This window comes from Portunus trituberculatus, chromosome 49 (assembly GCF_017591435.1).
Source record: "Portunus trituberculatus isolate SZX2019 chromosome 49, ASM1759143v1, whole genome shotgun sequence".
NCBI lineage: Eukaryota > Metazoa > Arthropoda > Malacostraca > Decapoda > Portunidae > Portunus > Portunus trituberculatus.
In genome coordinates this window covers 2,622,860-2,650,359 of record NC_059303.1, presented here as the reverse complement: position 1 = coordinate 2,650,359, position 27,500 = coordinate 2,622,860, and the positions used below count along the sequence as shown (strand labels likewise).

Below are 27,500 nucleotides of genomic sequence, written 5' to 3'. Positions count from 1 at the left end.
TCTTCGGGTAGGACTGAGACCACATCAAGACACAACACACTCCCGGAAAGCGAGGCCACAACCCCTCGAATTACATCCCGTACCTATTTACTGCTAGGTGAACAGGGGCCACACATTAAGAGGCTTTCCCATTTTCCTCGCCGCTTACCGGGACTCGAACCCGGCCCTCTCGATTGTAATTCGAGCGTGCTAACCACTACACTACGCGGTGTGTGTGTGTGTGTGTGTGTGTGTGTGTGTGTGTGTGTGTGTGTGTGTGTGTGTGAAGTCATCTACGTACTACATTTACGCAGCAGCTTCTCTCTCTCTCTCTCTCTCTCTCTCTCTCTCTCTCTCTCTCTCTCTCTCTCTCTCTCTTCCTGGCCGATTTATTGTTGAGTAAACGCGGGTGTAGCTTTGTTTATTGACTCGTATGATATATTGAGTCCGAGTGTCAGACGCGGGGCGGGATCGAGTCCGTCTCATATTGTTGATTCGCTCATTATCAGTCAAAACAAACACACCCACAACACTGTAAAAACAACACACGTACGAACACGACAAAACAGAGCGAGCAGAGCAGAGCAGAGCAGAGCAGAGCGAGTGAGCGAGTGAGTGTTTTACGGCCATATTCAGAAACGCCTTGTTCTCTCATCAAGACAATTTTCCAAGGCCACATAGACAACTAACCGAGTTTTCAAGCCAGTTCCTCCTTACGATAAACTAGAAATCCTGTCAATCCATCACCATAACCATGAAAATACTCTTAAAAACACGAGTATTTTCAAGTAGAAACTTTGGAAAACAGGGACGGTGAGATAGCAAAGCGTTTCAGAATACAGGCCTTAGTTTGAAGTGAATTTCCGGAGCAAAACATCTCTCTCTCTCTCTCTCTCTCTCTCTCTCTCTCTCTCTCTCTCCTAAAGTGACTCATCGCCTCCTCTTCTTTGTCTAGACTTCTTTAAACAAGGACAAAAGAATAAAGAAGAAAGAAAAGAAGAGCAGCAAGATGAAGAACAGGATCAACAGCTCGGAACAGAAGGAACTGAGAAAAAGAGGAAAAAATACAAGAATAAAGAGATGAAAAGGACAAGGAGGATAAAAGAAAAAACGTAAGAAATGAAGAAGGAAGAGAGAAAAAAAACAAAGAAAGGAAGAAAGAAAGAAAAAGAAAGAAAGATGAGAAGAAAATTAAAGTCAGGTAATTTGATAGATAAACCAGCAAAAAAATGAGAGAGAAATCAGGAAAGATATAAAAAGAAAATCAAAATAATTAACGGAACGAAATGAGAGAGAGAGAGAGAGAGAGAGAGAGCCCATTTCAGCCTCCTGCCTATCCGTTACTCAGTGTTTATACAAGGCTGTTCTGTTTAGATGTTGTGCTTGGCGTTAATTCGCAAACGATGTACCAAGTGATAGAGGGCAGCGGGTTATCTTGCACCTTTCAGCGTATCACCCGTGCAATGATGGATATGGCATGCTGACTCTCTTGCCCATAAGGTCCTGCCCTCTCTCTCTCTCTCTCTCTCTCTCTCTCTCTCTCTCTCTCTCTCTCTCTCTCTCTCTCTCTCTCTCTCTCTCTCTCTCTTCGTTTCGTGTTTTGCGTTGTTTTGTGGGTTGATTTTTTTTTTTTTTTTTTTTAGTTTTGATTACTTTTTTCAGTACTGTTGTTGTTGTTGTTGTTGTTGTTGTTGTTGATGTTTCTTTTTTTTTTGCTATTTTATTTGTGTTCTTGTTTTTCTTGTTGCTGTTCTTCTTGTTCTTGTTCTTCCTGCTTTTTTTTTCTTGTTCTTCTCGTCCTTGTTTTTCTTTCTGTTTTTTTTTATGTTCTTGTTTTTGTTCTCTCTATTATTATTATTATTATTATTATTATTATTATTATTGTTGTTGTTATTATTTTCCATTTTGTTTCTCTTCTTGTTCTTATTTTTTTTTCTTCTTGTTCGTCTCTTACTTGTTTTTGTTGTTCTTGTTGTTGCTGTTACTATTGTTGTTGTTGTTGTTGTTGTTGCTGCTGCTGCTGCTGCTCTTCTTTTCTTCTTTACTTCTTCTTCTTTCTTCTTCTTCTTCTTCTTCTCTTCTTCTTCTTCTTCTTCTTCTTCTTCTTCTTCTTCTTCTTCTTCTTCTTCTTCTTCTTCTTCTTCTTCTTCTTCTTCTTCTTCTTCTTCTTCTTCTTCTTCTTCTTCTTCATCATCATGATCATGATCATCATCATCATCATCTTTTCTTCTTCTTTCTTCTTCTTCTTCTTCCTTCATCCCTCTTCTCTTCTTCTTCTTCTTCTTCTTCTTCTTCTTCTTCTTCTTCTTCTTCTTCTTCTTTTCTTCTTTAACCTCCTCGCTCAGCTCTCTTTTGTACGCACGTGTCATTATTCTATGAACATTCCACTTATTAACTCACCCCCTCACTCCCTCTTCTTCCTCCTCCTCCTCCTCCTCCTCCTCCTCCTCCTCCTCCTCCTCCTCCTCCTCCTCCTCCTCCTCCTCCTCTTCCATGATTAAGTTTTAATTATTCCTTGGTACCAAGTGTCGAGTGGCTCTCATATATTTAGTGTCACTGGATCCATCAGAGAGAGAGAGAGAGAGAGAGAGAGAGAGAGAGAGAGAGAGAGAGAGAGAGAGAGAGCAAAGTGTCGAGCATCTGAGCTAAAGTAGGGAAGCAAGAGAGAGAGAGAGAGAGAGTGTGTGTGTGTGTGTGTGTGTGTGTGTGTGTGTGTGTGTGTGTGTGTGTGTGTGAGTGAGTCTGTGCGCGCGCTTGTGAGTTGCTTGCTTTGACTCAGATTCTTAACGTCATTAGCATTGGGTCTTGTTTGTTTGTGTGTGTGTCTTCTCTTCCTCTTCGCCCTTCAATTAACGGTACTAATGGTGGACGTGAAGCTTGTTTAGACTGATACTGAAACATGCTTGCGCTAATCCTTACACGCTTTGCTAGATAAGGACACGAAATGTCTCGACACGTTAAGACGAGGAAAGATTATGTATAGCAATAAGAATAAGAGTGATAGTAGTGATAATGATAATGATAAAGTGGAGATGGAGTGGAAGAAAGAGAAGGAGATAAAGAGGAAGAGGTATATATAGTAGTAATGATGTTAATGATAAAAGAAAAAGAACCTGAAGACCAATAAGAATAAGAACAAGGGCAAAAAAACGCAAGAATGAGGAAAAGGAGAAGGAATAGGAGGACCAGGAAAGGAGAGAATAAAATAATAATAAAGTTAATATTGTCTCACCGGGAAAAAAAGATAACATAGAAATATAAATAGGACAAGGAAAATCATTAAAGTATGTAATTAAATAAAGTATAATGACAGAAAGAATGCAAGGAGATCAAGGAAGTTCTCTCTCTCTCTCTCTCTCTCTCTCTCTCTCTCTCTCTCTCTCTCTCTCTCTCTCTCTCTCTCTCTCTATCTATCTATCTATCTATCTATCTATCTATCTATCTATCTATGTATCTATATATCTAACCATCTATCTATCTATCTATCTGTCAATCAATCCACCTATCTATCTATCTATCTATCTATCTATCTATCTTTCTATCTCTCTCTCTCTCTCTCTCTCTCTCTCTCTCTCTCTCTCTCTCTCTCTCTCTCTCTCTCTCTCTCTCTCTCTCTCTCTCTCTCTCTCTCTCTCTCCTTACTTTCTGTTCAAGGGTTAGGTTATTTTAAGCATGTAATATGATTCAAATTAGCTCCAAGATACTCATCATTTTATTTTCACTACATTCTTATGCATCTTTTTTTTTTATCACCTCAAACATTTTCTGATAATCGTAAGCGGTTTTTTGATAGCTAGAAGAGAACATCATTTTTTTTTCTTCTTTACTTGTTTTTGTTGAGTCAATTTATCCTTGTTATATATTTTCTTATGCAAATTGACTTCCTAAAAACACATGTGGAGACAGACAAGGGAATAAAAAAGAATAAAACAAAGAAAACAAAGGAAAAAGTAGCAACGAGACAGGAAACATAAATAAGAGAGGAAAGTACACAGTGACGGAGAGAATAAAAAGAAAATTGATCAGGAGGGAGGAAAGATGATGTAGATATGATATTGTACCGTTCGAAGGAGGAAGAGAAATGGCGGAGGAAGAAGAGGATGAAGAAGAAAAAGAAGAAGAAGAAGAAAAGTGCTGCTGATGATCGCGTGACCCGGAAGGAAAGAAACAGAAGAATTTTAAAGACAAAGATGATGATGATAAAGCAGAGGAAGAAGAAGAAGAAAGAAGATGCAGAAAAAAAAACAAAAAAAAAAAAAAAAAACAATAACAAGAAAATACAACTAAACAACAAACTAACAAACACCAGATAAAAAGAAAAAAAACCCACTAAGCTTAGAAACAACACCCATGAAGATAACAAGACAAAACAAAACAGACAACATCCATAAGAAAAGAAACAAGACAATTAAACTCATAGAACATTCCAATTACACCCAGAACACTATCTCTTTACCTTCCTTTAAATGGGAAAGAAAGTTATAACGATCAGTGCAGAGGTTCCCAGTCCCGCCCTGCCCCTCTCTATCCCGCACCGTCTCACCCCGCCCCGTCTCACCCCGCGCCGCTCCTTCTCAACCTCGACTGAAAGAAATAGCAGCCCTCAGATCAGCGTATCAACATCCACTTAGAGGCGAGTCCTGAGTAACCAACCCGCCACCAAGTGTATGAGGCGGAGCAGAGAAAAGCCCTCCACGCCTTGAAATACCGCTCTCTCTCTCTCTCTCTCTCTCTCTCTCTCTCTCTCTCTCTCTCTCTCTCTCGTCTGATTCGGGTTCTTTTTTCACGTTTTTCAGTTTTTTTTGTCTATTTATTTGTTTATTTACTTTTTTATTCAGTTATCTACCTTTCCATCTATCTGTTTATTTCTCTCTCTATCTATCTATCTATTTGTCTATCCATCTATCTATCTATCTATCTGTCTATCTGTCTATCTGTCTGCCTAACTATCTGTTTGCCTATGTTTGTCTTTGTATTAAATTTTGCATTCATGCAGACATATTTATTTAGTTATCCGTCGTCTTTAGGAAGAACGACTATTTTCTTCTTATTGACAGCAAATTGTCTTGACTTGTTCGTCAAAACAATATTTCTTGCTATTTACTTGAGAGAGAAAAGCCCACATGGTATAAATAAAAAAAAAGAGAGAGAAACATGCAAGCTATGCTTCATCCTTTCGTTATGCATAGTATTGACTTGCCACGATTGCTGAGCTTAATAACTTTCTATACAAGATACAAACGAACATCCGTGCGCCTAAATCAACTTTTCTAAATTCAAAGGAGGCTGACAAACAGAAAGAAATGGAATCGCATCTCTTAAATGCACCACTGTTGATCTAGTAATTCATCTTTCGAGAGAGAGAGAGAGAGAGAGAGAGAGAGAGAGAGAGAGAGAGAGAGAGAGAGAGAGAGAGAGAGATCATTACAATAAATCACACTCATTCTGACGATGCCAAAATGCATTAGGGTTGTTGTACTTGTGATAATGAACAAAGATAAAGGAAGCAACCGAGGCCTAATGAACCGTAAAGCCCAGCAGAGAGAGAGAGAGAGAGAGAGAGAGAGAGAGAGGAATTCTTATTATGGTTAAAGAAAGATAGTCAAAAAGTCAAACATAATAAAGAGCTGAAGGTGCAGGTCTTAATTCCCAGAGAGAGAGAGAGAGAGAGAGAGAGAGAGAGAGAGAGCAATAATAGCGTCCAAGGAGGGTGGTGGTGGTGATGGTGGTGGTGGTCTCTCGGGAGATAAGTTTGTGATACAGAGCTTCATTTCATCTGCGGCTGTTCACTATCATGACAGTCCCACTCAGGCCTGCTCTCTCTGCCTCCCTCCTCCTCCTCCTCCTCCTCCTCCTCCTCCTCCTCCTCCTCCTCCTCCTCCTCCTCTTTAATTATCTACATTGTATTTCTTGCTTAATCTTACTTGGTTGTTATTTTTTCTACTCTTGTTTTCGTTTTAGTTTTGTTCCTTCTTTCTTCCTTTCTTTCTTTCTTGGTTTATCTATTTACTTTTTGTTTTCTTTGTTTTTCTCTCCTACTTCTTGATCTCATGATATTATGTTGTTAATTACACATTTTTCTTTCTTTTATCTATTTTTTTCTTTCTTTTATCTATTTTTTCTTTCTTTTTATTTTCTACCTTTCTCTTCTTTTTACGTTTTCCTTCTCCTCTTCCACCATCTTCTCCTAATTATGTACCTTCCTCTTCTCCCTCCGTCGTCCTGCTTCCCTTATTCTTCCTCTTCTCTTCGCCCTCCTTCTACTCCTCCTCTTCCTCCCTTATCATTGCTCCTCTCCTATTCAATAACAATCATTTCAATCACTTCCACCCTCACACACTCTGTCTCTCATGTGGTCATCTTATTCCTCGCACCCTCTCCTTCTTCATCTTTCCCTTTGTCGTTATCACCTCTCCCTCTTTTTCCTTTCTCCCTCCTTCTCTCTTCTTGCCTCATTCCCACCACCGGAAAGAATTGCCAGGTTACCGTGTCCATGAAAAAAGATTCTTAGCTGTGGATGTTGACAAATGACGTTCTTAGCAGTGAAAAATTTTAAAGTGTTGATTTCCGGTATTTTTGACTTAGTTTGGATGACGATAGAGATTTTGTTTCCCACAGAATCATAGACACAATATAGATTTAAAAAGGGAATACCAGGAAAGATGTAAATAATAGATAAGAAGGAAAGAAAGGTTTACAGCGAGAAGACGAGAAATGGGGATAAAGAGAACCGACGGATAAATGTATGAAAAAAAAGAGGGAGTAGATACAAGCTGATTAATTATGTGGCAATGTATAGTACTGCCCTTTCCACCTCCTCACTCACTCCCTACCACACCAACCCTTCCCTTCCTCAACCCTTCCCTTCTCTCCTCTCTTTCTCTCTCTCACCCACACTGCCCCCCTCCCCATCACCAACGCGGCCCTTCTCAACAGACCCCACTCATGTACACAAACACTTCGGCCCACAAGCGCGCCTCCCCACCACCCACGACCCCACACCTACTCACAAATCCTCGCACAGACTCACTTACCCAAACAAACCGGGGCAGTAAGACATCACGCAGACGTCAGGAGGCCAGACGCGACACTCCCTTCTGCTGTATCGCATCCTATCGTGTTCTCCTGGGAATAGCCGTGTGCAGGGCGCCTCTCAGTGTGTGTGTGTGTGTGTGTGTGTGTGTGTGTGTGTGTGTGTGTGTGTGTGTGTGTGTGTGTGTGTGTGTGTGTGACCCCCTTTTCCCGCCCTTCAGGATGGTATTTATGGCGATATGAGGGATGCACTAGTAAGGCTGGTTCTCTCTCTCTCTCTCTCTCTCTCTCTCTCTCTCTCTCTCTCTCTCTCTCTCTCTCTCTCTCTCTCTCTCTCTCTCTCTCTCTCTCTCTCTCTCTCTCTCTCTCTTGGTTGTCTCGTCTTGACCACTTGTGCCAGATGCGAATTTCATGCTCTCCGCTAGGCACTGATAAGATACCATTAGCAACCTTGGAATGGTGGAATGCTCGCTGTGGCTGATGGTCTGGGGAAGTATGGGTAGTAATAATAGTAGCAGTGGTGGTAGTTGTGGTGGTGGTGGTGGTTTGTACAGTCGTAGAGAACAAAATATTAATAAAAAGAAGGAATTTTAAGTAATGATTGTGTGTGTGAGTGACTTCGCGCGAATGACTCTCCGGGAAACAAGCGCGCCATTCCTTATTGAAAGCCTTGCCGGGGCGGTAGGCCGAGGCGGGCAGCGGGGTGATGGATACTCTAATAGGCGTCGCGGACAGTCGGCGCCTGAGATGTCCAGGTGAAAAACCGTGGCGTGCCGAGTGCTAATTTTTCACCCACACTACTGAACGCGAGCTGGGGGATGAGAGACAAGGGGGAGGCAAGGGAGGGTGAGGAGGGTGCAGGGGGGGACGGCCATGCTTAGCTAAACCCACAGGACGGACTGACGCGTGAATGAGTGGTTGTTTAGGCAAGGCGGGAAGACGGATTGCACGATGCTTAATTATGCCGCGCAGGTGAGGCAGCGCGGGCAAGTAACGATGGCGGGGTGGCTGCGGATGACAGCAAGCTAGACTGACGGTGGGTTGTGTACAGCCTGAGCCACTAATACATGTCAGTTTGTAATGTGGAAGTGTTGCGGGAATATAGTATGGAAACGGAGGGTGAAGATGAGGAAGTTTTTAAAAATGAAAGAGTAATTGTGAATACGAGGTGAAATGGTTTTAAGACCACTCACTGAGACTGCCACGTGTAGGCCTATCAGATTCTCGTAGCTTCTTTTGTGTTGTTATGTTATTATGATTTGAATCCTGAACGGGGAAAAGAGGAATATATTATCATGAAGACAGTACTTTTCTACCTCTAACAACAACACTAAATACAACTTCCTTCTTCGCTGCAAAAAAATCTGAAGGCTTCATTAACAGTCACCATGAACCTATGGACTACCTCTCCTATCAGTCTATTCCAAACAAAACTTCTCATTTACCTAAGTTATCTGCGTTTAAGTGTACTTCCTCATCCTGTTTCTTCCAATCACACTTGACCTGATACTATGACCTAAACTGGTGACCTCATGACTGCTCCACGTGACCCAGCATTGAGACCCACGAGAGATGTACAATTACGGCCATTCATCAAGGTCATTCAACTGTATTCATCAGCGAAGTGGGTGTTCACGTTATCTGCCCCATTAGTGGTCCCTCGTGGCGTCCCTGCGACCCATTAGACACCCGCGATTGTGATCCATTAAGAGCCATTAGGTCACCCGCTAATAATGGCAGTTCACGTTCATCTTTGGAGTCTTCGATAACCCGCGACCTTAAATTGAAAGCCAGTTGTGATTTTCCAAGCTTCCTAACGTCTCCTCTTCCTCCGTTTCTTTCTCTCTCTCTCTTTCCCTCTCCCTCTCCCTTCTTCGTCTCTCCAGTATCCTTTGCTCACTGCCTCCCTTTAGTACCTCATGACTTATGCATAAAAACTCCCTTTGTCTTGTCTCCTCTCTAGACGCCTTCCTGCAGCTTTTGCTATCGTTTTAAGCTTCTCCACACCTTCCCAGCCCCCAGAGAAACACACCTACGCCCGTCTTCATTTTTTATTCCACTTTATGCTCTTCTTCTGCGCGCCTCCGTCCCTCTGTTTTAATTCCAAATACTCCTTGGTTTTATTCTCGTCCTAATGCTTCAGCACATCTTCCTCTTACCACTTAACCATTACTACACTTTTCCTATGCTCAATTTACACTCAGAACCATTATTTCCCTTTTTCTTATGAGGGAGAGAGTCCTTATCTTTTTTTTTACCCAATACTCATCTTATCATTTGAACCTTTTTTTTCTCTGCTTTTCCTTTTAATCTCACACTGTTTCTACATCAACCCAAGACTCAATATTATCTTTTCTTATTAACTTCACAACCTCTCTGCGGCCCCCGAAGTTTAATTGTATCCATTGTACCCCTTTTCCCTTTTTCTTCCCAACAGTCAACACCATCATCTACATCCTTTTGCCCCTCAACGCCATCGATTTCAGCCTTTTCGTCTTTTTTCATCTCACTTTACACCCTTTCATCATCCCCTGCACTGTGTCCGTCATCCTACACCATCCTGACACTTCCTGCATCCATCCACACCCTGCCAACGACTTTCTGATACATCCTGCACACTACTACGCCCTTCCTATCGTCCTGCGCCATAAAACTTATTTCCAAGAGATGGTGATTGCGAAGAGGCGTGTTTGCTCTTTCATATTTAATTGGTCGGAAGCGTTTGTGGCGAGTGGCTGTGTGTTTGTTCTTCGTAGGCAAACAAATGAGGGTCAATATTCGTCTCCTCTACATTTCTTCTGTCTAGAGAAAGAGAAAGGGAGAGAGTGTAGGGGAGTAAAGCGAAGGAGGGGAGAGAGCGTGTGAGGGTAAGAGAGAGTGAGAGGGTTGCGTTAGTGATTTTTCCTCTCTCTCTCTCTCTCTCTCTCTCTCTCTCTCTCTCTCTCTCTCTCTCTCTCTCTCTCTCTCTCTCTCTCTCTCTCTCTCCCAAGACATTAGTAAAGGTGGTGTTTAATGTACAAGACCGCCATCGTATCTCACACAACCAAAAGGTCATGAAGATAGATTGATGTTCGACTCAAGGTCTGATTTAAGTATCTGATCTATGTATGGGTTCTCTCTTCTCTTCTCTCTTTTATTTATTCATTTTTTCAAACTTGTATTTTATCTTCCCGCCATTCTTTGCAGCCTATCTTTGCATTTTTTTTTTCTGTAAGTACATTTACATATCAGTGTACGCTGTCATGATTAGCTCTCATATTTTTGTTACCTTGCACAAACTTAAACTGGTGGAATGTTCTGGTGCAGCAGTACGTTCACACCGTTCCTGCGCCCAACACACTTAGCGCCTAGTAGTAACAGAACAAAGTAAGTATTGCACTATTTAGCATCTCGCCAGCCCACGAGAGGCGCAGGAGGCATTCGCATATGTCATGATGGTATCTGCTGCATCCGCCTCAACTGCTGGCCAGATGCAACTTTATTAATTATAATTTGTCGATTTTATGATTCTTTTGACCATAACAAGTTGGCAACCTCCACCAGAGTAAGAACTCACCCGCGCAAAGGTGAACCTGTACAATAATTGTCCTGAACCTGCTGGTCCCTGCCCGGCTCTGATCGGCGCAGGCCGGTGATCAGCACACACTACCGCCCCTGTTCCAATGGTAATAAACGTCTTCCACCGTATATTTATATGATGCGGACACAAGTAACCGAGTGATTATTACCCTGACCAATACGCACCTAGGTATAAACACCGGCCCGCTCACCTGTCAGCTCTTTGAAAGGCACAAAACTATGGAAGCAAATATAGATTATGTATCTGAGAAGACCCGCAGGGTATAAGTAAGTGTCTCACCATTATTATTTCTGGCAATAAGTAGTAATTGAAGAGGAGCGTTTGTCAGGTAACGACAGGTGCGCGCCATTACATCAGGCCAAGGATTACAGTCATTGCAGTGTCGTTATGAGCTGCATTTATCGTTTCACAAAAGCCAGTTTCTTATTTATCGAGGGAAAAAGTGACACTATCGATCGTTAGTGGATGCTGCTGACGGGCAGGCGACGCGCGGCTTCTGTCCCTCTCCGCCAGGCGAGGAGAGGCCGCCGCTTTTACTGTATCCTGTCACAGGTGCAAGCACCTCGCCAAGGGCGTTTAGGTGAACGGCTCCACCCTTGTCGCCTCTAAGTGCCGCACCCCGCCCCGCCCCGCCCCGCCCCGCCCGGGTCCTGCACACCACCACCCGAGCCGCCCGCTGAGGCCACGAGCACCCGCCATGTAATTAGAAGGAAGGACAAGGCGGGTGATCAGCCCCGGGCGGCACACCCAGGTCCGCACTGCCTCGATGTTGATCAGCCACAGCGTGTGAGCGTGCATCCGTGTATTCGAGTCAGAATTATAGCTGTTATATTGATTATTTTCATTTACTCTTAGTTTATGTTGTTGCTTTTGTTTTGCTATCAATAATATCATCAGGCATCATCATCATCATCATCATCGTGACTATCACCGTCACCATCATCGCAACATTATCACCAATATCATCATTTCAAATTAAGAAGAAAGCGGGTGAAGAGGGAAGGGGGATGTGGAGGAGGAAGGGAAGGAGAGAAAGCTGAAGAAAGAGGACGAGGAAGAGGAGGAGGAGGAGGAGGAGGAGGAGGCAGGTAGGGTCCGTAGTCTCCGCCCCCTCGACCAGGTAATTAGCAGTCCGTCGCTTGAATGACTCATTAGCCTGTGTTAATTGTTCCCAATGTGAAGACGTGTGTGTCTGACAAGCCCGCCCGGTAACTCACCTGCCCCTCCCTTACCACACGTATTTTTACTCCGCTCTCTCTCTCTCTCTCTCTCTCTCTCTCTCTCTCTCTCTCTCTCTCTCTCTCTCTCTCTCTCTCCTCCTCCTCCTCCTCCTCCTCCTCCTCCTCCTCCTCCTCCTCCTTTCCGCCCTTCTTCTTCTTCTTCTTCTTCTTCTTCTTCTTCTTCTTCTTCTTCTTTTCTCTCTTCTTAACTTTTCTCCTCCACTTTCATTCTTAACATTCTGATATGTATGAGATTAAAAACACACTTGTATATATTTTTTTCCTATTACAACCTTCAGTTACTCTCATCATCTTCAAGCTTCGTTCCTCGTCCTGTTTTAATGCGGTGCAGCTCATAATGCTTTTTAGTGTACTCCAGTCTTGCATTGTTCTAAAGGTAAGCATTAGAATCTGTGTTTGTTAATAAAACACATCAGTTTATTTTCCCTCCATTTATATTTCTTTTTCTAATGCCTCGCAAATATTGAATAGCTTTATTTATGTATTTGTTAAGTTGTGTATTTGTTAAGTTGTGTATTTGTTAACTTAAGTATTTGCTAACTTGTGTATTTGTTTACTTGTGTATTTATCAACTCTTCACCTGCTTCTTATTTGCTCTTTTTCTCTCTCTACCTATTGATATATCGTTATTTTTTCTCCCTATTAACATTTAGAACTATCTTCATCGTATCATAAACATTGTAATTTTCCTCATTCTTTTAGAAGGTTTCATATCCATCGCAGTTTTTCTATTATAGTTACAAATACGTCTTATTTATCCTACTAAAGCTCCAGTTTTTATTTGCCTTATTCAAATTTCGGACCTCTCTTATTTAACCTATCCAAGCTTCAAACTCTTCTTATTTCCCTCATTGAAGTTTCAAAGCCTGTAATTAACCTATCATGGCTTCCAACTCATTATTTCTCCTATTAGATATTCACGCTACTTTTTGTTCTCTGTTATGATCTTCAACTTAATTTTTCCCACAACTCTTCTTAATCTATCTTTTTAAGGCCTCTAACTTTATTGTATATTTCCTGCTGAAGCCTTAAATATTCCCTGTTCGGCTTCAAATTCCCATTCTCCTTCAGGAATCTGAGTGGGAGTGGAGAGAGAGAGAGAGAGAGAGAGAGAGGTTTGGGAGAAGGGAACAGTGTGTCTCTCTCTCTCTCTCTCTCTCTCTCTCTCTCTCTCTCTCTCTCTCTCTCTCTCTCTCTCTCTCTCTCTCTCTCTCTCTCTCTCTCTCTCTCTCTCTCTCTCTCTCTCTCTCTCCGTCTATTTCATGGGTCTTTGCCTCCTTCAGATTTTTTCACTCTCTACTCGAGGAACCAATCAGAGGCAACCTGCACAGACATATGGAAAAGGCAACTGTGTACTCAGGCAGAAATCATTAAAAGTTGTTACCTTCTTCAGCATGGATGGAGGGAAGGAGGGAGGGTTGGAAGGTGCAAAGGGGAGGGAAAAGCGTATAGTGTGAGAGAGAGAGAGAGAGAGAGAGAGAGAGAGAGAGAGAGAGAGAGAGAGAGACTAATGGTGTGAGTTAGGAATGTATAGTAAACAAATAGGTACAAATGGCATTGAATAAAGAAACACTGAACCCAAAACACACTAACCAGAAAATTAAGAAAATATATTGATCACATAAAACATTAAAAAGAACATTGAAAAAAAAAGAAAACTAAAGAAAAAGATGTGAAAAATAAACGAAAACTAAAGAAAATATATAAAATGCGAAAGAAAGAAAAAAAATCATTTAAAACGGAAAAAAAAGCAGAAAAAGAAAAAGAAAAAGAAAAAATGAAAACGAGAGTTGATGATGCCTTGTTCATTTCATGCCCTCCTCGCGTCGCCGGGAGATGCGAAGAGCTGGTTCGAATTTTCATCATTACTTCATTTCTACTCCAGCACCGCCGACCCCTTGGGAAGCTACGTCAATATGGAGTTAAGTCGAGTCGATACACTTTAGGAGTAGGAGCAAGAGAAGGAGGAAGAGGAGGAAGAAGGAGGAAGGAAGAAGAAGGAAGGAAAAAGAAAGAGGAGGAAGGGTCAGGTAAGAAGAGGAGGATGTGTGTGGTAATATCTAAGTTTTGTATGTTACCTTCATTATGTATCTGTTTATTTTATTTATCTATCTATTTATTTGTCTATCTCTGTTGAATGTAATCTGATTCTTGTATTTCTTACTTTCATAATATTCAGATGTTACGTGAAGCTTTACGTGTCATTGTGTGTGTGTGTGTGTGTGTGTGTGTGTGTGTGTGTGTGTGTGTGTGTCAGGCTTCCCCATTATGGAGCGAGCTCAGCGCTCACAGACCGATCTTCGGGTAGGATTCAGACCACACCACACTCCATACACCGGAAAAGTGAAGCCACAACCCCTCGAGTTACATCCCATACCTACTTGCTGCTAGGTGAACAGGGGCTACACATTAAGAGGCTTGCCCATTTGTCTTGCCGCACCCGGGACTCGAATACGGGCCTTCTCGGTTTTGAGCTTTGTGTGTGTGTGTGTGTGTGTGTGTGTGTGTGTTTCTGTGGGTAATTCACCTCCTCCTCGGTCGTCTGCTGGTCACCCAGCCAGTCTTCCCCATTACGGAGCGAGCTCAGAGCTCGTAGACCGATCTTCGGGTAGGACTGAGACCACATCAACACACAACACACACCGGGAAAGCGAGGCCACAACCCCTCGAGTTTCATCTCGTACCTATTTACTGCTAGGTGAACAGGGGTACATATTAAGAGGCTTGCCCATTTGCCTCGCCGCTTACCGGGACTCGAACCCGGCCCTCTCGATTGTGAGTCGAGCGTGTTAACCACTACACTACTAAGTGTGTGTGTGTGTGTGTGTGTGTGTGTGTGTGTGTGTGTGTGTGTGTGTGTGTGAGGGTATGGGGGATGTTTATGTGTGTGTGTGTATTTCCCCTTGTTATTTCTCTGAGATGCTTAATGAGTTTTTCAGGTGTTTTTGTTATGGTTAATCTTAATAATTAGTATTTAAATTAGTGTGTTATTTAACTTTGCTATGTTACTTACACACACACACACACACACACACACACACACACACACACACACACACACACACACACTGTATTTCCAATGTTCACCTCACACCCATCTTTCTCACTCCTTCTCCGTCCTAATATGGTGCACAACCCAGTTATTCCTCCGTCTACTCCTTCATCTTCCACATCTCCCACCCTCCTCCCAGCTCACTCCACTCCCCCCCAGCATCCCTTCCGTCATCTCCAGTTTACAAGAATCTTTCCTTCTCCACCTCTGCTCCACTTACTTTTCGTTCTTCCTTTAGCTTTCATCCTTTCGTCTTCTCTTCTCTACTTGCTTCAATTCACAGAAGAAAGCCTTTGATATGTAGCTATTCTTTCTCTTAATAGTTTTTTTCATATTAATTCTCTAGTTCATGTGTTAATAAATTCAAAACTTCATTTGCTTTCTTTACTCCTGTTTTTCTTTCATTGATTTATTTTGTTCCTCTTTTCTATTTTCTTTTCTTCTTTTGCCCTTTTTTCTGCCTTTCGTTCTTCCTCATCAACCTGCTTTTCTTTATCAGCATTGACTTCTCATCCTGTTCTTATATTCGTTCTTTCTACATCTCTGTACATGAACCGCCGTGCAACCTCAGCTGTTCATAGAGAAGGGAAGGGTGGTGGAAGGGAAATGAAGGGGAAGGAAGACTTTTGAAACATTACCCGGTAATGATTACCGAAAGGGGGATTTTGAATGGGGTGTTGAAGGCGAGGCCGGTTGGAGGGGGTTTCGAATGTGTGTAGATTTTAAGAGTGTGGAAGGGTGGAAAGGAAGATTTTGGGGAAGTGGAAGAATGGAGGGACGTGGAAGGGAACTAAAGGAAGGGCGAGGAACCTGTGAGGGGAGGAAGGGGATTTGTGGTGGCTTGTGTTGAGGGTATTGGAGGGACTGATTAGGGTGTGTAGGGGACGTGGAAATGAAAGGTACTTGGGTGTGCATAGAAAGGGACGTGTTTTTTTTTTTTTTATTATTATTATTTTTAGGGGGGAAAAGGGGAGGTGGAGGGGAGGGGCGAGTATTTCCCCTCGTGGAGTCGTCAGTAGAAGCACGAGGTGTCATAACTCCAAGTTTTCAAGTCATCCTTTCTGTTTTTCTTCTGAGAATATTTTGGCAATTTCCAAGAACAACATCTCGTAACTTAACATGCCTGCGCGTTGCTCCCCCATCATGTTTTATAACAATATAACTAAGACCGTAACACCCGCGACCTAACCGTACGAGTGTCTCACGGCGGCTCTTGGGGTGATAAGACAAGAGGCAGTAAAGGTCGATGTTCTCTGTGCCTAAATCACTCCCGCTTACGTCTCTTGCGATGTGAAATTCTCCCATCTCGGTCTGCCATCATTTCTTCGGAGCAGCGGGGATTTTACGCCGTTGTGAATCGTAAAATTAAGGTTTTCATTTTGATGTGTAAAAATAATAAAGTGCGAAGCGCCTAAGGGAGAATCCAAGTCTATTAAACGTGAAATAACTTGTAATCTATTTTCTTAGTGGAGAGAATTACAAAGGCTGTGGAGGCTGCGATGTGTCTGTATGTTTGTCTGTGTGCGTCTCTGTCTGTCGGTATGTCACCGGCCGCGCTCAGGGAAGAAAGTAAGGATGAAGGAAAGGAAAAAAATGAAAAGAGATCACGTTTGCCAAGAGAAGAAAGCAAAATAGAAAATAAGAACGAAGAAAAAGATAAAGAGAGGATCCAACATAGCAAATCCTCGGGAATAATGAAAAGGGAGAAGAAATTAAAGATGAAAAGATAACACGCATAAACAAACAAGAAGAAAATAAGAAGAACGCTTGACAAATTGCAGAGAAACAGTCAAGGGAAGGAGATAAAGTAATGATAAAGAAAAGAAAAGTGTGGTTCAAGTCACAAGATTTTGGAAAGTTAGGAAAGTGGAAGGAGAAAATTAAAGATATCACGAAAATAAACGAAGAAAAGAAATAACAATGTTTGACCCTGAAAGAAGAAAAAGAGAAAGAAAACGGGAACTTCTCACTGCAAACACTGAAAAGAAGAGAAATTGAAGGAAAAGATGACTTTGATGATTTTTCTCTCTCTCTCTCTCTCTCTCTCTCTCTCTCTCTCTCTCTCTCTCTCACACACACACACACACACACACACACACACACACACACACACACACACACACACACACACACCTACTAATGCGTCATCCGACCTCATATTTGCTTTCAAAGTTTGGCTCAGTAGGAGTGATAAAACGTAGCCATATCCTGACCCGACCTCGCGCCCCTCAACTCTTTCCAACTTGAAAATTATGGCTGCCAATTTCCTTCGTGCCTTTATCTTACTACAGGTCCGGATCTAGCATTTCCGGTCGTAGGGAAGGAGATAAGCTGAAGAAGAAAGAAGGAAGAGGAGGAAGGAACGAGAAAGGGGGATGCATAAGAGGAGGGGAATGAAAGAGGATGAAAGAGAAAGGAGAAAAGAACAGTAGAAGGAAGGTAGATTTGAGAATAGGAACAAGAAAAAACATGGAATTAGCGTGGCACAGAAAAGGAAGAAAGAAAGATGATCGGAAGAAGAGGCAAAGGAAGCTACAAAAGAAAAAAAGTAATGGATAAAGATAGGAATAAAATTTCATGAGATAATTACATAAGAAATAGAAAAAAAAAACCCTGAGATGTAGCAAAAAACGCTGAAAAAGCTATTTTATAAAGAAATAGACAATAAATGACTGAAAATATAAACGAATGAGAGAAAGAAACATTAGATAAGAGGAAATGAAGAAGAGGAAACTGGAGAAGAGGAAGCAAGAAAGATTATGTAAAATAGCCGATGATTGAATAAGGAAATGAGGAAAAAGGATATAAGAGACATGCTATAAAGATAAGAGACAGTCAAATATGAAGTAAAAGAGAATACAATGATATATGATTTTACTATAAGCGTAATAGTCAAAGGAAGAAATATACAAGGAAAAATTCAAGTAAAAGGGACATCAAATAAAAAGATGTCAGAGAGAGAGAGAGAGAGAGAGAGAGAGAGAGAGAGAGAGAGAGAGAGAGAGAGAGCAGGAAGAACAACAGAACAGCAGTGATAAGGACGTAGTGTAGAGTCGTATAAAACATTTCAAACATTTGATGGCAGGATATAAATATTAGCACACCAAACGTAGTTAGCGAAAAGTAAAGACATCCCGCTGAATATATGAATGAAACACTAACAAACACAGATGATGCATTAATAAACACGAAAAGGGTTGATGTAGTAAGAGAAACCGTGTGTGTGTGTGTGTGTGTGTGTGTGTGTGTGTGTGTGTGTGTGTGTGTGTGTGTGTGTGTGTGTGTGTTTCTATATGTCCTACTGTCTGTTTGTGTGTATATATGTACAGTATGTATGTTTGTTTATCTCTTTACAACTAGGTCTGTGATTGAGAGAGAGAGAGAGAGAGAGAGAGAGAGAGAGAGAGAGAGAGAGAGAGAGAGAGAGAGAGAGAGAGAGAGAGAGAGAATGAAAACAAACACACAAACACACGAGCAGTGACCAGAGAGAAAAGCTAAGCAATAAGTTATAACGTATCTTTCAAGACAAACATAACTCTCTCTCTCTCTCTCTCTCTCTCTCTCTCTCTCTCTCTCTCTCTCTCTCTCTCTCTCTCTCTCTTAAATAGTATTTCATATTCTATTTTATATCTACTTTTTTTGTCAGTTACAAACAAAAATAATATATGTAGATTTTTTATTCATCTAATTCATTTTCTTATTCATTGTCTATCATTATCATCTATCTTTTTTATATTCTATTCTCTGTTCTTTGGGTGGTGTAAAAGACGAGGAGGACGAAGAAATGAAGAGTCACAAGCAGAATTCATGTTAGCACCAATTTCAGTGACCTTTTTCATAGAACAGTAGTAATTTTTTCTTTCCCGATTTCACGAGTGGCTGGCTTCCTGGTTTTAATATTCCTCAGTGTGCGAGGCGCGGGCAAGGGAGGAAGGAGTCACGTTAATGCAGTGCCCTTTGGTGTGCGCGGTTTCAAGTGTGTTTTGGTGCACTGAAATCGAAAACAATACTTCCTTTTTGTATTTTCTTCTTTCCTGCTTAGGTTTTGTTGACTACCTCTTTCACTTTTGCTGGTATGCTTCCTTTGATTAGCTGTTTATATGTTTTGTTTATTCCATTAATTTGTTTTATTTATCAGTTTATTTGTCTACTTTTCTCTTATCTTTTTCTTTTTAATATCCTGTCTTCCGAGTAAAGGTAAAAATGATGATGCTCTTCTATACTATCTTTTCTTTTCTATTTTTTTTAATCTTGCTTCATTTCTCTACAATTCATTTGTTTTTATTAATCTATCATATTTACTTTTTATTAATATTCCCTTACAAAATTTGTCTACCTATTTATTCATTAATTTATTCATTTTATCATGCATTGCTTTCTTTCTTTCTTTAATTTATTCTCTTTTACTTTATCTCCACTTGCATTCAGCTATTCAGAGAGAGAGAGAGAGAGAGAGAGAGAGAGAGAGCCGTGCCCATTGAGCCGCGATATTGACGTTTAAATCAGAGCTGGGGCAAAGCTGAGGGAAGCCATTAGACGAATAAAGAAAAAAAAAAAGAGGAGAAAAAAGATGAACACCATAAACGGAGATGAAATGATAAACGCCTTTTGTTTGGCCAGCGATCTTATCTTTGCCATTTTGACGCCACACTGAACCCGGAATCGTAAGGGCGAGATTCGGATACGATTCCCTTACCCTTATCACCCTTACGGACACCCTGGCTAGCTTACTCTCCGGTCCGGTTCGGCATCCAAATGTTACGATTAGCGTTCAATATGTTCTTTGTTGTTCGCTCTTTGTCCTCTTGATATCTTTCTTTTGTTGGTGATTTTCTTTTGTCAGCTGGAAGGGTTTGATTCGATCGTGGAGTGTGTTGAGTGAGGCTTCGTTGGTCCTGCTTCAAAGTTCAAAGAGAGAATGTGATGCGGTGTTGTGTTGTGTTGTGTTGCGATGTGTGTGTTGTGTGTCTTGCGGTGTGGTGATGTGGTGGTGGCGTGAGGGCATTTGCATCAGAAGTGGTGTGTAATTGTGTGTGTGTGTGTGTGTGTGTGTGTGTGTGTGTGTGTGTGTGTGTGTGTGTGTGTGTGTGTGATTATTTGATGCTTAAATGCACATTATGTTTCTTTCTTTCTTCTTTCCCTTCTGGTTTCGTTACTTTTCCTTTATTCTTTTATGTTTCCCTCCATTTCTTCCTTCCTTCCTTCTTTCCTTCCTTCCTCCCTTCCTTCCTACCTTCCTTCCTTCCTTCCTTCCTTCCTTCCTTCCTTCCTTCCTTCCTTCCTCCTTACTGCCTAGCTTTCTTTCTTTCTTCCTTTTTTTCTTTCCTTCCTTTCTTCCTTCCTTCCTTCCTTCTTTCCTTACTGCCTAGCTTTCTTTCTTTCTTCTTTCTTTTACTTCTTTTTCCCTCTCAATCAACAAGGTGATCTTATTTTCCATTTTTTCATCTTTTTTTTTCTTTGATTCAATCTGTCTCGCTTTACTTTTTCGTTTATCATCCTCATACTGCACTGCTGATGACGTTCTTCAAACTGCGAAAGGTTTGGATATTGTCTCAATCGTCGTGATGTTGAAATATGAACGAAGAATAAAGAAAACAATGATCGATCGGCACATGATAGGAAATGCGTTCAGTAATATAAGTACGTTTTATAATAGGAATGTACGTACCATATTATTCAAAACGAAGAATGATATTAAAGCATTACTGTAGAGACAAAAAGTGGCAAGTAACAAAACAGCTTCTAGATAATCCGGGTTTGATAAAGATGTGCATGAAAGAAGAATTAAAGCATGATGGAAAAAAATATGCAAAGAAACGATGAAAGCCTTCCAAACAACTAACGAAATAAAAGAGCGTGTAATTTCAAGAGTTAACGTTTTATTGAGGCGCGGAGGGAGGACAAGTGAAGGTTTAAGAGGGAAAAAGGAAGAAAATTAAAACATGACAAGAATATAAGAAAAAGATAAAACTTTAAAATACTTAACTACGAAAACAAAGCAAAGTCTAGTTTTAAGTCATCCTTCGTGTAAGTGTGTAAGGAAGAAAAATACAGGTTTGGTTCAGAAAAAGAAAAAAAAAAGTTAAAATGCTAAAGAAAAGAGTGAAAAATAAAAACTTTCAGCTAATCAAACCAAACATTGTCTAGGCGAGGGAGTCATCGCTCTATAAAGAAAACTGTAGAGTAAAAAAGATGTGTGTATTAGAATGTTAAACAAAAGAGTGAAAGAAATCAAAACTCTCCAGCCAACCAAACAAAACATTGCCTAGCTACACCAAGAAGTCATCGGTTTATAAAGAAAGAAATGCAGGCTTAAGAAAAAAAAATATTGAAATGCTAAAGAAAAGACTGAAAAAAATCAAATCTTTTCAGCTAACCAAACAGAATCTCGTCTAGTTCAGGGAGTCATCGCTTTATAAAGGCATGTAGGGGACAAAAATGCAGGTTGGGGACCGCAAAAAACAGGTGGAATGAGGCGGGAAGTGAGGTGATCCGCGGCCCCGCCTTCAGGAGCGAGCCAAGGAGACCGTATCATCTTGACTGCAATCTGCGCTGCGTCTTCTGAGCTCACTGTTGGTCTGCGGAGCCTTGTCAAGCCTTGTTACAGCCTGGTCATCCCACAACCCTGCCCGCCTTTCCGCCCTCCCTACTTACCCTTCTCTCTCTCTCTCTCTCTCTCTCTCTCTCTCTCTCTCTCTCTCTCTCTCTCTCCTTGTCTATCTTTGTCCTTCTTCCAGATTTTTTTCTATTTTTCTTTATCTTCTTCCTTATTTACTCTTGTTTCTTTCCTTCTCATTTGGTTTTCTCTTCTATTCCCATATTTTTTCTCTTCCTGATTTGTTCTCTTTATGTTTATTTCTCTCTCTCTTCTTAGCCTTGTTTTTCTCTCTCCTTTGTGTTTGTCTTTTTTTTCCGGTTTTCTCTCTTTACCTTTTATCTTTTTTTTTTTTTTTCCTTTTCTCTGATTGTGTCTCTTCTGTTTCCTTAATTTCACTCTCTTCCGTATTTCTTCTATCTGTCTCTTTCTCATGTCCATAATAAGAATGCTCTCTCTCTCTCTCTCTCTCTCTCTCTCTCTCTCTCTCTCTCTCTCTCTCTCTCTCTCTCTCTCTCAACTCTAAACCCTTCTTTTCTTTCCATTTTCTATCACTTACACTACAAACACCCTTTACAAACACAATCAAATCCTATAAACCTACTCTTAAACACCATCTCTGAAAACATTCCTACTTGTCCTGCTCGCCCTTAATAGCATCATCACCCTTTAGCCCTCAGCATACTCGCAAACTCTTACCAATCTTGCCCACGCCCTTATTTCAACAGTGGCGGAGGGAGAGAGGGAGGGAGAAGGGGGGCAAGGTAATCTCAGTTCCTTGTGGATTTGAGTAAACATAAATGAAGATGATACTGTCCTAGCGAATCTCCGCGTAGACTATCACGGGTTGGCGAGGCGAGGAGGGACTCAGATAACGTCCAGATGCATGTAAATGAAAACAATCCGTAGATGAGTGTTGTTGTTGTGGTGTAGGAGGTAGTGAAGTTTCGTAGTTGTGTGTGTGTGTGTGTGTGTGTGTGTGTGTGTGTGTGTGTGTGTGTGTGTGTGTGTGTGTGTGTGTGTGTCTCTCTCTCTCTCTCTCTCTCTCTCTCTCTCTCTCTCTCTCTCTCTCTCTCTCTCTCTCTCCAGTTACACATGCATCAGAGTGAGTTACAACATTTATTTTACATATATCAGTAGCAAATTTCACAGGCTAAAGACAACATGCATAGTTTGTTTTTCCTATCCAAAGACCTTCATTCTCTCTCTCTCTCTCTCTCTCTCTCTCTCTCTCTCTCTCTCTCTCTCTCTCTCTCTCTCTCTCTCTCTCTCTCTCTCTCTCTCTCTCTCTCTCTCTCTCTCTCTCTCTCTCTCTCTCTCTCTCACGTTTCGGTACATATATATGTACCGAAACGTGAGGCAGAGAGAGAGAGAGAGAGTTAATGTCTCAGTTACTTGCTTGCTTATTTTTATCGTCATACTGTTACTCACATTTTTCCTTCCTTCCCGCTGCAGTGGAGGGAATGTTCAGTTTTTGTTACTCGCAGTTTTAACGCCGCAAAGTCGTGAGAGTGGACGGGGCTTTGCGAGGCGAGGAGGGACGGGACGAGCGGCATGGCAGGCAAAAAGAAAAGAGCACAAAACGGCGTGAGGGTGAAGATTAGGTGGAAAGCTCGTAACATTTTACAAATAAGTGAAAACCTGTGATCCGTGAAGTCGAGAAAGAGAGAGACAGTGAAGTGAACCATTTCTATTACTCTCTCTCTCTCTCTCTCTCTCTCTCTCTCTCTCTTGATTAATTTTTTACAGCATTTTTGTTTTACCTCCTTCCTTCACTTTCTTGTCTCTGCTTTTTTTGTGTGATCCATTTTTATTCCTACTTTCGTGTGTGCGTGTGTGTGTATCTTCCTTTTGTCTCGTCTCTCTCTCTCTCTCTCTCTCTCTCTCTCTCTCTCTCTCTCTCTCTCTCTCTCTCTCTCTCTCTCTCTCTCTCTCTCTCTCTCTCTCTCTCTCTCTCTCTCTCTCCTTTCTTGTTTCTTATTAGGGGCTGATGTACCTGCGGGGATGAGAAGATAAGACACGGAGAACCAAATTAAAGCCCCCGAACCTCACCCGGGCAGATCCGAGAAACGCGATAATCAGATAAGATTCCCACTTCACCCCGCGTTACCTTTTGTGTCTCGGGGAGTTACTGGACGCCGTGCTGCTGGCGGGGGACGCGACGCGGGGCTTTGTGCGTGTTTCCATGTGTTTAGATATCTATTTTCCACCCTTCAAACCAATGAGTGAACTGGCGGAGGCAACACCCAACACACCAGCACAAACACAGCATAGCATACCCAGCACAGCACTAACAGCACACCATCCACACAACACACAGGAGTTAAAGAGTTGTGTATTAGCTGAAAATCACAAGTTCTGAGTAAATTATCAGCAATGCGGCTGGTGGAAGTTCGCGGTTCTGTTGCTGAATAAGACGAGGAGATGAAGAATTAATTGAGGTTGTAGGATTGAGAGAAGTGAGGTTATCTAACACACACACAGACAGAGAGAGAGAGAGAGAGAGAGAGAGAGAGAGAGAGAGAGAGAGAGAGAGAGAGAGAGAGAGAGAGAGAGAGAGAGAGAGAGAGAGAGAGAGAGAGGACAAAAATGATGATGAGATGAGATGAAGACTAGATTAGAATGCAGGAATGGGAGAACTAAAGCAATCTGACAGAGAGAGGTAGTGATAGAAAATAGCTCATGGTTTTTTGAGAAGAATTTAAATTATGCAAAGTTGATTCTGTTATTTTTATCTCTTTGTTGTCTAACAGATAGAAAGTAACAGAAAGTAACTCCTCGTTTGGACTCTGAACTATATAAATGTTCTTCTGATATGTATATTTTTTTTCCATCTTAGTAATAGAAAAAAGGTAGTGGTAGTAGAAAAGTAAGAAATACAATAAGATAGAAAAAACTTTATTGTTAGACTCGAAACTGTATGAATCTGTGTGAATATCTCTCTTTGTTTCTCACTAAAACAAAACAAAAAAAGTCGTAGCAAAAAAATACACGGATATTCAAACCAAAAACTATAATGCAAACCTACACCTTTTTTTTCCTCCACTCGCCCCCCCCCTTTCTCTCTCTCTCTCTCTCTCTCTCTCTCTCTCTCTCTCTCTCTCTCTCTCTCTCTCTCTCTCTCTCCTGCCATGGTAAGTTAGCTCACGTCAATCAAAACGACTAAAAACACCTCACGGGATCAGAGAGAAGAGATCACAAGAGCTACAAACAATTCCTTCACTTCACACAAAGCAAAGAGGCGGCAGAGGCTTCCCGGTGGTCCCTTAATCCCACGGCTGGTCAGGGCATGTGTTCTACCTATGCAAATCAGCGCAAGTACCTGTGTGCCTACCTGTATACCTGTGTGTCTCTATGATCCACGGAACCAGCGAACAAGAGGAGTGGAAAAAGTCACCGGTCGCTTCCTTTCACTTAATGATAAATCAGGTAGAGCAGGTAGCGAGGAAGGGCATCTCGTCCTTTACCTCTGAATCGACTTTCAGGTACTGGTGGTGTAAAGACAAAGGGACAAAAGTGAAGTCCTCGTAGTCATCTAGTAGCAAGCCGTTATGTTCCACCTCTATCTCTCCTTTCCCTACTCTCTCTCTTCTTCCTCTCCTTTTCTTCCTTCCACCTGCCTCTGCTCGTCATTTCTCTTTCTCTTTTTTTTTTCTCTCTCTCTCTTTCTCTCCTGTTACACTGCCTCTGTGTCTATGTGTCTCTGCATCTTCCTCGACTTTCCGGTGTCCTTTTGTTTTTCGTCTCCTGTGTCCCTCCGTCAGGTGAGAGAGACAGCAACGGTTCCCTCGACAACCTCTCCATAGAGATAAATGCCCCTTTTCAGTTCGTACATTGTCTTTATATATTTTTCTTTTCATCCCTTGTCTCTGTCTCTCTCCATCTTGCTCTCTCGTTTCTCTTTCTTCTTCGTCTTCAATGAAAGGAAATGTACTGTGTATTTTTTTCCCTCTCTCTCTCTCTCTCTCTCTCTCTCTCTCTCTCTCTCTCTCTCTCTCTCTCTCTCTCTCTCTCTCTCTCTCTCTCTCTTTCTCTCCATTGCTCTCTCTTTTATCTCTCTCATTCGCCTTCAATGAGAGGAATGTGTAGTTGACAGGGAGGACAGCCTTGCAGAGTGACAGGAGGGCGTCCCCGGCACATCACCAAGCTAACGAGTTGTATTCACGAGTGCCATTCTTGTTTCTTGTTTCAGTCAGTGTATGGATGCTTCGTTCTCATCCCCCAAACTCCCTCTCTTTTTCTCTCTCTCTTATCATTGTCTACTTACTGTTCCACTCGTCACTTGCCTTATCTGCATATCTCGGCATGTAAAGAGAGATAATGCATGGGAGTTTAGTCTCTATGGATGTGTTGTGTAAAAAGAGCTATTGTGGGCTAGGTAGCGATGGTGGAGGTAAGAGAGACAGAAAACGAAGAACAGCGCTGATGATGATAGTGATATTGGTTATGGTGATAATGAAAGTAAGAAGGCGAAGAAGAACAAGACGAACAACAAGAATGAAATAAAAGACAAGAACAAAAAAGAAAAAAAGAAAAACTCACCTACCATTACTCTCACCACAAAACCTAATTGAAAAATAAATAAATAAAAAGAAGCGAAAATACCACAAATAAATAACTCACATTCTAAACAGGCACAGATTGGCACTCGGTAATTGGTACTCAAACGCAGCATGAGGAAGAAGAGCAGGAGGAGAAGGAGGAGGAGGAGGAGGAGGAGGAGGAGGAGGAGGAGGAGGAGAGGAGATGGAGGAAGAACAGGACGCTCTCAGGCACTTGAGGAACCGCAGTGCAAAAGAAAATTATGCCAGATTTGCATAGAGTAAAGTTGGGAAGGCGGGAGAAGACTCATAACTTCGGCAGGAAGGTTTTTGCCTCCTTCCCTCAGGTCTCAGACGGAAGGAAGAGGAGAAGGAGGAGGAGGAGGAAGAGGAGGAGGAGGAGGAGGGGGAGGGAAGCAGAGGAGGAGGAGGAGGAGGAGGAGGAGGTCGGCTTTTACCACGCTCCAAAAATGCAAATGTCCCGTGATTTTGACTGACGCCCGATTCTGCCTCGCTTTCACCGCCTGTGTCCGAAATATCTAATTAAACAGCCCGGATGAGGCGTTATAGCAGCAGGAAAGAGCAGCGAGGGAGCGAAGGCGAGGCAGCAGGGCGGGAGGTGAGCGGCACCCAGGCAGGGCGGGGAAGTGAGGAAATGAGTGATGTGATGATCAGAAAAACGTGAGGCAAGGTTTCGTTACAGAATATAATGTAAAAATGTTGATAGCGAATGTCCTCGGTGATGTCTTGTATGTTTGTGCTCGAGTTATCAGTTTTCAGTGAGAGAGAGAGAGAGAGAGAGAGAGAGAGAGAGAGAGAGAGAGAGAGAATGTGAGTGGCAGGCGAGGGTGTCCGCTTCTTAAAGATTAAGATTTCGAGCTCACTTCCGAAATGTGCGATATGGACGGCTGAATACACACACACACACACACACACACACACACACACACACACACACACACACACACACACATCACACTTGTAATGAATTTGGGCATCAAGAGATACAAGTTGACAAGATGAGTGGAGTATTAAAAGTTTTATGGCGTTAAGCAGCTGGATAAAGGAAGTCTTGCATGCCACCACCACCACCACCACTACCACCACCACCACTACCGTTAAGAACAACAACACTGAGATATTAATAGTAAGAATGACTTCCTTGAGAGAGAGAGAGAGAGAGAGAGAGAGTGTGTGTGTGTGTGTGTGTGTGTGTGTGTGTGTGTGTGTGTTTGCGTATCATGATTCACTACAGACCTCAAGCAATGAAGTAGCTTTAGTTTACCTCCTCCTCCTCCTCCTCCTCCTCCTCCTCCTCCTCCTCCTCCTCTTCCAGTTTCTTCTTTTCTAATACTTCTTTCTCATATTTTTTTTATCTTTGTTTGTCATTCTCTTTTCTTTTTTGTCTTTATATCTTCTTTCTTTTAATTTTTCTTCTACGCTTTATCTTCCTCTTCATCATTTTTCTGTTTCTTTTTTT

At 41.8% G+C, this 27,500-nt stretch overlaps 2 long non-coding RNA genes across 4 annotated transcripts in view; both read left to right on the top strand.

The window, feature by feature from the left end:
• Positions 1–985, top strand: part of LOC123499080 — a 5,870-nt gene extending 4,885 nt beyond the window's left edge. The window contains exon 3 of the long non-coding RNA XR_006672875.1: positions 935–985. This is a non-coding gene — a long non-coding RNA (uncharacterized LOC123499080). The remainder of the gene's footprint in view (positions 1–934) is intronic.
• The window catches only part of LOC123499079, a 188,647-nt gene that overhangs the window by 145,409 nt on the left and 15,738 nt on the right, over positions 1–27,500 (top strand). The window contains exon 4 of one of the 3 annotated variants that reach the window (XR_006672874.1): positions 13,718–13,852. The exons of the other annotated variants lie outside the window; for them this stretch is intronic. This is a non-coding gene — a long non-coding RNA (uncharacterized LOC123499079). Of the gene's footprint in view, positions 1–13,717; positions 13,853–27,500 lie in introns of those variants that run through there. 3 annotated transcript variants of the gene reach the window in all.